The 12,361-nt window shown below is 39.6% G+C and overlaps 1 long non-coding RNA gene across 1 annotated transcript in view; it reads left to right on the top strand.

Moving 5' to 3' along the window:
* LOC121924929 overlaps positions 1-12,361 on the top strand; it is a 49,895-nt gene that overhangs the window by 25,457 nt on the left and 12,077 nt on the right. Inside the window, exon 2 of the long non-coding RNA XR_006102767.1 lies at positions 36-242. This is a non-coding gene — a long non-coding RNA (uncharacterized LOC121924929). The remainder of the gene's footprint in view (positions 1-35; positions 243-12,361) is intronic.

Genomic DNA, 12,361 nt, shown 5'->3' with positions numbered 1-12,361 from the left:
AACTATAGCTTCTCTCTCTCTCTTTGCTTGCCCAGGGGCAAGGTTGTGATGCCAGAAAAAATACCAGATAACCATAAACCTTGGAAGCAAAAGGCCACAACTATTTATTGAATACAGCTGCAGTAGTTGGCACGTGCATGGAATAGGATCCAGGCATCGAGCAGCCTGCATACTGCTCGATGAACCAAAGTTCCACCCTGCACCAAAGAATGGAAGTGGAGCACCAGATCATGCCTGCCCAGGTGAGACCCTCCTGGTGCCTCCACTTGAGTGGGGGGGGGGGCTCCAGAAATGGATCCATCCCTTTGATGGGGGCAGGCCATCTCTGGCACACATACCACAAGCCCCCTAAGAGTCCCCTATCTGTACTCTTTCCAGGATACTGACACCCTACCTGGATCCCAATCCCATGCTCCATCCCAAACAGTCATGACAATAGCGATCAAATACACAGAAAAAAAATGGGAGGGAAGGCTCCTAAGAATGACTGGCCGGGTTGGACAGCCATGTGGGGAATAAATACTGATTGAAGACTGCCCAGTGTAGTCTTTAATCAGATCCGGCCTGTACTCAACCAATTGGGTGCCAGCACCCCAGGCCCCACTCTTGAATGGCACAGGGGCCTGTGAGAAGGAGAAAGCAATGGCACAGGCCCTCACTCTGCAAGCCATGGGTAAGTCCTGCAGCTATCTCTCTCTGTGTGTTTTTCTTTCTATTTCTTAATGTAAGGGTCTTTTGTTTAAAATAGTTTCCTTAAAGCAATGCATTATACATAGATATAAAAGTATTCCTCTTCCTTGGTACTTTTAATAATAACCTATGAAAACTCTCCATGCTTCAGACATGTCTTTTAGACTAGCTGATTTACATATTCAGAGAGAAAAAAGTGAATCAAAACCATTCTGGCAAAAACGAAGCACTAGCCATCTTCCTCATTTATATGGACATATTTTATGCTTATAGGTAATCATTTTACAAACCTCTAGTCTTCTCAAATGCAGTAATAATAATAACAAGAATGCTAAATCATCTTTCACTATGGATGCTCAAAAAGTAACTGTGGTGACCTTTGGCTGTTATTTCATGTTTTTCAAAAAGCACTGTAGCACTCTAATACTAGAAACTGGCAAAATATTGCTGTTTGAGTTGTAAACAATTCCAACAAATAATCATGCACCAAACCACTATATAATAAAATATAGTGGTCCAGTATAATCAGATGACAGGATGATGAACAACTACCCATATACAAGAGTTATAGACTCAGAAAGCCAACTCACTTGAATTTAAGTTGAAACAACAGTCATTCATGGAAGTGAAAATATACTGCTGAGTAAGCAGGCATTTCCAAACCTTCTCTCTGGTCTCAAATGGTCAGCAGAAGCCAGCGAGGGCAAACATTGGAGGAAAAAAACATAAAAGGATCTGTGGAGAATATCCTTGCACCCCTCTTTTTAAAATTCTATTTATTAATTTCAAAGCATTTTTCTAGCATCCTATATCATACGATTGCTGGACAACCTAAAATAAAATCATTTATTTGATAATCTTACGTTAGACCTGTATACACACAGAAGAGAGCTGGAAAGGCATAGTGGTTGAGGTGCTGAATTCCCCACTCAGCCATGGAAACCCACCGGGTGACCTAGGACAAATCACACTCTCCCAGCCGCAGAGGAAGGCAAAGGCAAACCTCCTGTGAATAAATCTTGCAAAGAAGACCTCATTATAGGTTTGCCTTAAGAGTCACTGTAAGTCAGAAACAACTTGAAGGCACACCACCACCACACAGAAGCCTGAGTTTTGTTGTTTTTAATTGCCACCAAATGAACTTTCACTGATGGTGACCTATTAGTGAGAGATTCATGTATGTATTTCCTCCCATTGTTTAAAGGACTTCGCTTATATTTTTTTTCCTCAACTGTGAATTGTGGGCATTTACATGTGACACTATGCATCCTTATATAAATTTTTATTGTAAATGCATGTTGTTTTTCTATGCCTAATAAAGGTTGACTATGCATCTTTTATTGCTCCAAAATGTCCCTAAGCCTCACAAATATGTGAATTCTCAAAACAATGTGCATTTCTTATTGCAATGAGTTTCAGGTGTAATATGGCAACTTGCACTGAGGTTGATGAATACTGCCATGTCTGAAAGGGCTTAGGAGCCACCTGAATCATCTCATTTGGCAAGGCCAATTGTAATAAGGTCTCTAAAAATGATTTTAGGGTCCAGGGAGAAATATAAGGGAGAAGATAATTTCACATTTAACATGATATTGAATAGGATCCAGAAATAGAGTGTAAGTCCATGCCAATCACAAAGTAAGGGCATGGTATGATCAGCTCCTGTTAACAAGCTTGTGGCCTTTTTGTAGTCCAGGTCAAGTTCTGATTCATTTTCAAAGGTATGCTCATGTATAACACATTACAGTAATCCTATAGAGACTACCAAGCAATGGTTGAAAATTAGCATTCCAGAAATTCTTTTGTTTTGGCAATTTCACAATATCAGGATGGTGCAAAGTTCCAAATTTGGAACATTGTTTTAGACTTTGAACACATTTATGTCTAAAGAGCAACATGTGAGTATGTTAACACAAGTGGTTTTTTTTACAAGTTTAAAATATGTATGACCCTTTTAAATGACCCTTAAAGATGAACCTTTTTTAAAAAAAATACCCCCAAATGATTCATCAAACATAATTTTGGAAGTAATAAGGTGTTTGCCACTTCCCAAAGCCATGTTTGTAATACAGTAGTTTCAAAATGTTAAGGGATAATTTTTCAGTACTGCTTCAACATGTTACTTCCAATTTCTGCTTCAACATGTTACTTCCAATTTCTGCATGAATTCATCTGTTTCCTAGAATTAAACCAATTCTGAATATCTTTTCAGTCATCTTTTTCCTTAACATGAGAATGCTATGTTTCATCACAAGTGATCTAGCAGTAGTTAGGTAGATACAGAACAATGAATATTACAGCCACTCTTCCTTTACCACTGTATCCTTATATGAATTTTAATTCCAAGCATGGCTTCTATAGCAATAAAGGGCCATTCCTTCCCTGTTGGGAGAGGGTGCATTTGCAATGTACTTATATCCAGCAGAAACCTTTATAATGTTATTACCAGACCCACCTGTGTGTGGGAGTGAATGAGTGAGTGTGTATTAATCTCTCTCTGTGTATAATAATCTATGATTATAAGCATCAGAAATTTGGAAGCTGAATTCAAAAAGTTTTTGCAAATTATAATGAATGCCTTCTTTTAAAAAAAAAGCCTTGTGTAAAGTTTATAGATTAGTTGATGCAAGCTGTGCTCCTGACTATAGTCGCTACACAAATGCATGTATAAGTAAGCCAAATGACACTTTTTTCTGCTGGGAAAATCTATTTCAAAAGAGGATGATTATAGGAACAGGAAAAGTGTTGAAAGTGGGTAAATAGTTAGATGCTCATCCACCTAGCTATTTTCTGAAGCACATCATCCCCCCCCCCACCCTGTTTCAAGTTGGTTTCTGTAGCAGAAAAGGGTATGTTGGATAGGAATGGAGAAATCTTCATTGCTTTCTTTAGCTGTAAGATTTTAAGAAGTCTAAATTCATTCTGGCCTGTTTCCATATCAGTTTGTGACTCATTTTTGTTCATGTTTACGCATACCTCTATGCATTTTAATGCAATTTATCCTAATATATAATAATAATAATAATAATAATAATAATAATAATAATAATTTTTATTTTTACCCAGCCTTTCCAAATGCATGATCAAGGCGGCTTACAAGATGATGAATAATAAAATACAGTTAAAAACATCACAATATAAAAATTTAAAAACATCATTACAAGGGGTATGAACGGGAATCTATACAAATCGCATTCACCAGGGGCAATAAAAAACAATGTTTGCACTAGTCTGGGGTCAAAAAAAAAACAAAGAGACAAGGAGCAGAGAAGAAACAGTATTAACTAAAGTGAAAAAGCCAGCTGGAATAGATGCGTTTTTAATTGTTTCTTAAAAGAAACTAATGATGCAGAGGAACGGAGCTCTACAGGAAGCTTATTCCACAATGAGGGGGCGACAATAGTAAAAGCCCTCTGTGAGGTCCTCGCCAGAAGGAATTTAGGGACCTCCAACAAATTTGTCCCAGATGTTCTGAGTGTGCGGGGCGGATTATATGGGGAGAGACGGTCCTCCAAGTACCCTGGACCCAAGCCATTTAGTGTCCGGGAAAGCTGCCAGCAACACTGACCGTAGCTGATTACAGAGCCTTTAGTTCAGTGGAAGTAAAGCAGACCCAGCAAAGAAGCAGTCCAAGGGCAGGTCAAGAATACGAGCCGAAGTCAGGATTCCAGAGATTCCAACGTTCCGAAAGTCAAGCCGAAGTCAGGATACCGGGAAACAGCGTAGTCAAACAGTCCAGGGTCAAAACAGCCAAGAGATAACGAAGTCCGGTCCGAGGTCAAGGTAACAGAGAATCTAGATACTAGGAGCTAGCAGCAATCACGCCGAGGGATCATGCAATAAACTCTAGCAACCAGCATTAGTCTCTCTCCCACTTAAGTAAGGGAAACTCTCCCTCGTGCCACCTGAGGCTGGTTGACTGATTGCCTCTCGGCAATCCTCTGTGATCTGCGTCTGCAAGAACTCTCGGCTCTTCTCTCTTTGTAAGAAGGCACCTGCAGGCAAGCTTCGTCTCCAGACTCACCACTAGACATTTACTGAAAAATGTTTGAAGAATGGTAAATAATGGTCCCCAAGTTTTAGCCAACTATCATGTACAGATGGGGGAAAATTGCTGTATTAAAAGTTGTCCCAACAAATTTATCGTATTTGCAAATAAGGATGAATGACAGCTCTATAAAATAAATGTTTCACTTCGTTTGAACATATATTTGGTAGTTCAGTGTATTTGGGTATTGTGGAATTTCGTTGATTCGTATGTTTTTGCTTTATAATAATCTTAAGTATATTAATACTTCACAATCACCCTTGATAATTATATATTACCTTTCAGTAAGCTTGAAGAAAAACCCACCTTTGAGCTAATCACTCCTTTTGAGTTTACCAGGGTGTTTGAAGAGAAATACAGTAAAATATTTTTTAAAAGTATACTGGGCTGATTCTCTGCTACTTTGCGATTAACATTTTCCAAAAATTACAATGTGAAGATTGAAGAATATAAAATGTAGTCTGGTGTTTTCATAGTTTAATTAATTTGAAATCTGTTAAGTCACAATCACTTCAACAGAAAGCTGCTTTCCACTGTTGGGATTATCATTATGCTATTTCCTAGAAGCAGGTGTCAAAACACAGAATTTTAAATAGCTGCCAAAATTACAACAAATTTAAACTCTGCTTGTTTTATTAATATGGTAGATATTTGGGGGAAAGGATATTAAACTGCTGGAACTTGTAAATCATGCAACACAATTGTAATAAATGTTTATTAAAATTAAAAGCCCCGAATATCACATTAAAGAAATGAAATACTTTTTCAGGAAAAAACACAAAATCCCAAATAAATGTTTAGAAAAGAAATTGCTCCTTTTCTCAAGAACATCCAACAATGTTCAATTGAATTGTACACCACAATGTTCTAATAATTTATACCAAGGTGGTCAAATTTATATTAATGGATACTTCCCAATTCCTTTTTCAAGACTTCAGACATCTCCTTAGTATTTGTCACCTGGTTCATACTTTACTCATATGTAACACCAAGGGGCCTATATCCAGCAAAGTTCACATGTAACAAAGCAGTGAAGAAGGGAACTGACCAAAGCAGCATTGAGTATAGACATTGCCACATCAGTATAAATCAAGAATTTCAGGTTAGACTCAGCAATCTTATTGCAATTCCAGTGACTGGGATCTAAGCAGTAGCTCAGAGATAAGGGACATGCTTTCAGTACAAAGCTTTCCAGGTAGGATTGGGAAAGACCCTTGGCTGAAAAACTCCAGTCAGTCAGTATAGACTAGGTGTTTGGATCATCTGATTCAGTTGAGGACAGTTTCTGTGATTAAATTCTAGGCCTCATTCAGTCTGGATTGATTCAGACCCAGTGTGATGTGATACCTTCCTCAAATCAAGATTTGGAAATTCAATTCAGCCATCTGCCCTCATTGATTTACATCAGGAAACCAAAATGACTGTAACCTCTTTTTTTAAAAGTCTTTTTCATGCATCTCTATAAAATTTGGAGGACTGGTAAAACCTAAGGAGGGGATTAATCCAATTAAATTTCAGACAGGTAACTTCAATAGTTTTGTGCTATACAGTTGTAAAGCTTTCTCTGTTTCTAAAACCACAATTCTTAAAAGTCATTGACTGCAATTCATGCTTCTTTTGTCCTGGCACTGTCTCCCTAGTATTGGAATGCCTTCTTGCAGCACAAGATGATTCCTAACTTCTACATTTGAAGAATTACACCAACTAAGAGTGAAATCAGTAGGGTACCAGACACACAAGTAGCAGTGGTAGATATTGACTGGGAGGGAAGGAGGGAGAATACTCTGACAATTTACCAATCTCTCTCTCTTCAGGAAGAGCAAATATTCAACTGGAAGTGGACAGAGGTTTGCTTCCATTTTCACTGCAATTATTCTGAGCCTGCTCAGCCCCACCAAAGTGTACTTTGGTCTTATTAGGAGTAAAAGAAAGACATTCTCCCTCTCAGTGGCTATGATACTGGCCACCAACCACTATTGCAGGGATAACTCGTGTTTTTGTTAAACTAATGGTAAAAAGAACAGGAATAGTTGCTTGATAATGATAAATAGTTAACTTAGGGGGAAATGAAGCTGCTATTTATAAAGGACAATAATATACTTCTTTCTCAATTAAAAATGTGAATCAAGTGAGCAATAAAATAAGAGTTATCTTTCTTCACCATAAATATGCAACAACAGAGTAGGTGTTTACTGCTTTGATGAAGAGATTGTATAGTACATCCTTTCCAGTAGAATTAAATGCACATTCACAAGCACTCAAAAGAGAGATTAAATTGGATTTTTAAACCAACATATACTTCACCTTACATATACAGAATTATACAGTCTTAGTAAGTGTGTCTAGTCTGAACCATGGTTTCTAGTCATGCACTGAATTGCACAGTAATGATGAAAAAGGAAAGGGAGTCAGAACTTAATTTTTAAAGCAAAAGTGTGACAACTAATTTAAGATGGGATGAGGTGGACCTAAGCACATGCATAAAACTTAGAAGAACTCATTTTGTAAAGTAGCCTAAGCAAAATAAAGTTAAACTAACAGCAAAGTCAACCAAAGGTGAGTGAAGTTGGAGGATCAAAGGACTACTGTTGCCTCTCTCTGATGCTCAGCAAGTGCCCCCCTCCAAGAAAACATGGCATGGTTTTTATTAAATTCCACAAAATTATTGTATCTGCAACAATCAAAGCTCATTTTGTGCATGTGAAGAATTGAAATAAGTCGAGATTCAAGCTCTGAATCTATTCCCATTCCATGCCACCAATTCCCAGCTAGCTCTATCACATAAAGGTGTAATGAGTAAGACATTTTGCTGCTTAAAGTGGAGTAGCTAATGCACCCTCATTTCCCATTCAAATCAAGGTGAATGGTGCTCATACCAAGCCAGTTTCTTTTGGCATCTGAAGTCTTCTCTCTGGCAGTATTTGAGTGATTTGATTGTGATAAATTAAATAAGTAGCACTTTGCTCACACTTTTTATAACATCCAAAATGAGTTGCCTGAAAAAGCTGTTTTATTCTGTCTAACAGTAGGACCATGCTTTAACTGTGGCACAATCCCCTTTAAAGAAAGCTCTGGGTTTAAATAATTCACTATTGCTTTCCACCACGTTGTGCTAGATAGGCAAGTGGTATTCATCCTGAAATAAATTAGTGAACACCCATTACATCCTAAAGTAATGTTGAGCTGTAGCCCATGGACACAAATATGGTGCTGGTCCCTAGCAATCTCTTTCCTCCCCATATCAGATGCCATGAGAAACACTGTCCTAAGTGATTAAGCCATCATTATATACCATGGACTCATGAGCTATATACCATAAAACCCAAAGCTGAGTCCCTGATGTTTAAGAGGGAGCACTGTTGCATCCTCTGTTCCAGGTTAGATTGCACACTAGTCAACAGTACCATTATATTGTCTCAACTGAAATTTCATTCTCTTCCTCCACTTCTATTTTCTTAATGTATCTAGGGAAAAGTTTATGACTTTCATAGCATTCCTTGCATTACATTTCTTTAAAAAAAGACATGAGGCTGACTATCATCAGCATCTTGATAAGACACTACCATTGAAGTCTGGATGACCTCCCCAGTGGCTTCATGTATGTATGAACATGGAGAACAAAACAGAGCTCTACAGAAACTACACAGACCGAAGGCCTGAGCAACAATACTGAGGCACCATCTTCTAAGAACACTCAGACAAGAAGAAACAGGACTGTTATAGATTAGTGCCACCAAATTCCAAACCAGCTAGGCAATCCAGGAATATATAATTGATGGTGAGACCATGATAGGATGCAAGGATGTAAATTTTTGTATGTCGCATACTCACAGGAAAAGAAAATGTGCATTTTCCCCTCTCTGTTGAGTGAGATTATGAGTGGTTATCTCTTTCAGCATGACTTTTGGGATGTTGGGACTTTCTAGGAAAAAATCTTTTGTACAAAAGCATATTGCATTTGACACACATATAACTGAAAACATATTTTATACTGAATATAATGCATTTTGCAGAAAGGATTTTTTCACAAGACAATCCCCAAATGCTCAAAATATGCAAAAATAGGTCAAGGTTCCGTTTTTCATTGAAAATGAGAAAAATGCAGACAGTCTTTATATCTCTACTAGAGAGCTACCTAGCACTGTGTGTCCCCAACACTGAGGCTGTATCAGCACTGCAGAATTAACACAGTTTGACACTACTTTAATTGCCATGGCTCAGTGCTATGGAATTCTGGGATTTGTAGTTTTGTGAGATATGTAGCTTTCTTTGTCAGAGAGCTTTGGTGCCACAAGAAACTACAGATCCCAGGATTCCATTGGATGGAGCTATGATGGTTAAAGTGGCACCAAACTGCATTAATTTTGCAGTGTGGCAGCAGCCTGCAAGTCCTATCACTTGTCAAAAGCAAGCTGAGACACAGAGAGAGAGAAATGAGTTTACCTTTCCACATGATGCCATAGCACTTCTGTTCTCCTTCCAGAGAGAGACAATAATAAAAGCATATCTTTTGCCAAATGAATTTTTCCAGCACAACAAAAGGCACACTTTTATGACCGTCTCCCTCGGGATGAAAACAGGAGTGCTTTGAGGTAGAGGTAAGCAGAAAGCTGCTTTTCTCTCATTGTGTCTCACTTTTTACATGTGATAAGGCTCATTCATGAATCCCCATGTAAATACAAGTTCTAAATCTAACATTGAGCAGCATTACTTAACATCTAATAACAGGCATGTCTGCTCAGAAATAAGTCCAGTGAGTTTAATGACATAATGGGCTCTTGATATCCACTGAAATTGGGTTCCAGAACACACCTCATCCCTGCTGGATATCAAATTCTATGGATGTACAAGTCCTATTAAATACAATGCCATAGCAAAATGGTGTTCCTTATGTACAATGGCAAAATCAAGGTTTGCTTTTTTACATTTGTAATTTTTAAAATTATTTTCAAGCCATTGATGGCTGAATCCATGGACAAAGAATCAGTGGATACAAGGGGCCAACTGTAATTACTCACAAATAAGTGTGTATAGAATGTCAGTCTTGCAGCACCATATACGTTCATTGGGAAGGAAGACCCACTGAACTCATTGGGATGTATCTCCAGCCAAGTAGACCTGAGACTGAAGGCTATATAGGTTGCCTTGGAGGAAAGCCGCTGCGGAAATAAGCACAGACACAGCAATTTGGAAGAAAAGGCCATAACTTTATTAAAGAACAACTATAAACAACCATAACATAGGGTTGGCTATGAAGCATGAGGTCTGGATCTGTCATCCATCAACCCTGGTTGATGGATGATCCCAAGTGCCTTGTCACGGCCAAGCTTCGGGATGACAAAGGGACACTCCAGTTAATCGCACATCTAGCCACCAGTAAACGATGATGTCATCGATTGCATCACTGCGCATGCGATTGTTCTCATCTCTGTCCCTTGTCACCAGGAGACGCTGCAGCACTGTTGCCCTCGCAATGGTAACACCACAATGCTCTCAGCACCCCGGTGTCCCCTTTGGACTCCCGATCCAGTGCTACGCAGCCCTGGAAACCACGCCCAACAGACCCTAGACCTATGCAACCACCCCTGAAGTTGTGACAGCAACCTGCTCCCAAAAGAGGGAGGGTGGGTGGGGCGAGCTGAGCCCAGAATGGCGCCACCCAGCATGACACGAGGCCTAAAATAGGCCCGTACACCAATGGGGAGCCAGGAAGGGGTGGAGGACCCACCTCCCAGCCTCTTGGCCAATCTCGCCACATGATGCCGCCCAATTGGGAGGCACCTCAACCCACAGGGCCCGCTGGATATGTAGTCCCCATGCGCCAGGCGGAAGTGCCTCCCCGCGCCCGGCCACCAGCCAATCCCAGCTCAGGAAGCCCCCGCACAACATTCTGGGGCTCGCCCAAGCCAGGGACTGCAGCCGGCAAGCCGTGGCTCCCCCCACGCAGCAACCGGGCCGGCCAGCTGAGTTGGGCGGCCTCTTTTATCTTAGGTCTTAAGTTGGGAAAGTGTAACCTACAGACCACATGTAGCTCCCAGGGCCTCCAGGCTCCTCCATATCCCCCTCCATTAAAAAAAAATACTCAAAATAGCCCTCCCCCATTTTGGTACATTTTGGTCCCCCTGAGCTGATTTAGGTGAAGGAAAGCCCTTCATTGAACAAGGAAGTAAACTGGGTAAATGTCTGTCCAGGACCCAAAAAAGCCCTGGGGTTCAAAAATGTACTAAAGTTATTTACAGCTTTTATTTTATTTTATTTCATTTCTTTAATTCTGGAGATTGGAGTATGGCATTGGGAAATGCATTCTGCTCAAGATCCTGCAATGTCCACCCCATCCCTGTCAATTGCTCATTCTGTTCTATGATAATTGGGCAAATACATGTTTGAACTCTCTTTTCTGAGATTTTTAACTAGTGAAAAATTGCCACAGTATTTCTCCTGCTTCTTAATTTCTGAGCTATATGTACCCACTTCCTATAGCCTCCCTCTCCAAGAATCACTCCATTAGTCCTGTGACTGCCTTTGCTAACTCCTTTGAATCCACTCCAGCGTCATCATATCAAAGCTTGTGATTACCTCTGAATGTTTCTGGATGTCATCCAGCACATAAAACACCATTTCAAATTAGGATTCCTATATGGAGTGTGAACAGCACAAATATGAAGTCTCAGTGAAACATGAGAAAACCTCCATTTTCATTCAATTACACAGAATATAAAAATGTCATCACTGTGGGATTCCTATTCATAGGGTTAATAGCAACATAAATCAGCAACTAGAAATTAGTAGGACTACAAAGAAAAGAATCCAAAGACATAGGGGGAAGTCTTACACCAATGACAAGCTTGAGTGCAAGGCAGCAGTCTACAGCTGAAAGAGTGTAGGATTGTTTTGAATCTGACATGCAGGCTGCTAATGACCTTTCTAGATGATATCCTTTTTTGTGCCAAGAGTACCTTGGCACCAGTGTACCTTTTCTCTTATAATGAAAGCCAATCTATGCCTGGACTTCTTCTTCCTGGATCGTTCAAATAACAACAAATCAGAGCTAACTAGAGCATGCTGGTGATAGATTATTTGCTAAACTGAATGGTCTTGGGACCCCCAGAAATAAAGTCCGCAAGCAACCTTGGTATAATTAAAGAGCTGCAGTCAGCCAAGGCAACTTGCACACCATATTGGATGTTATTTGTTTTGATACAATTTAGAATGGTAACACAGAATCAGCTTCACCAGCACTATTAATTTTCTGGTTCCTGAGGGTCAGATGTGTAATCATGGATAATACAGCACTCTACACTGGCAGATGTCGCTACTTCAGCAGTGTAGATTTTTATAATGAACTGTTCTCCCTTTTCCATCAGGCTTGGGAAGAGTTTTTCAAACTCTCTTCTCCAGTACTATTAAACAGAAGAGAGAATTTCAGCAAGAAAGAGAGAAAGACACAGAATCATTGACAAACATTATCAAATCTGACCTTTGAGCCTGACAGAATCCATGATCTTCAGATGTTCCCATGGTTATTCTTCTGTTAGAGTGATACTGTCAAAGGGGAAATTGGAAAGATTTCCAGATTCTTTTGTGGTAACAGCAATTTTGAATGAATGAAATTTTGGAATAAAA

This window comes from Sceloporus undulatus, chromosome 3 (genome assembly GCF_019175285.1).
Source record: "Sceloporus undulatus isolate JIND9_A2432 ecotype Alabama chromosome 3, SceUnd_v1.1, whole genome shotgun sequence".
Lineage (NCBI taxonomy): Eukaryota > Metazoa > Chordata > Lepidosauria > Squamata > Phrynosomatidae > Sceloporus > Sceloporus undulatus.
Note: the sequence above shows the minus strand (reverse complement) of the source record. Positions and strands in the feature narration are given on the sequence as shown.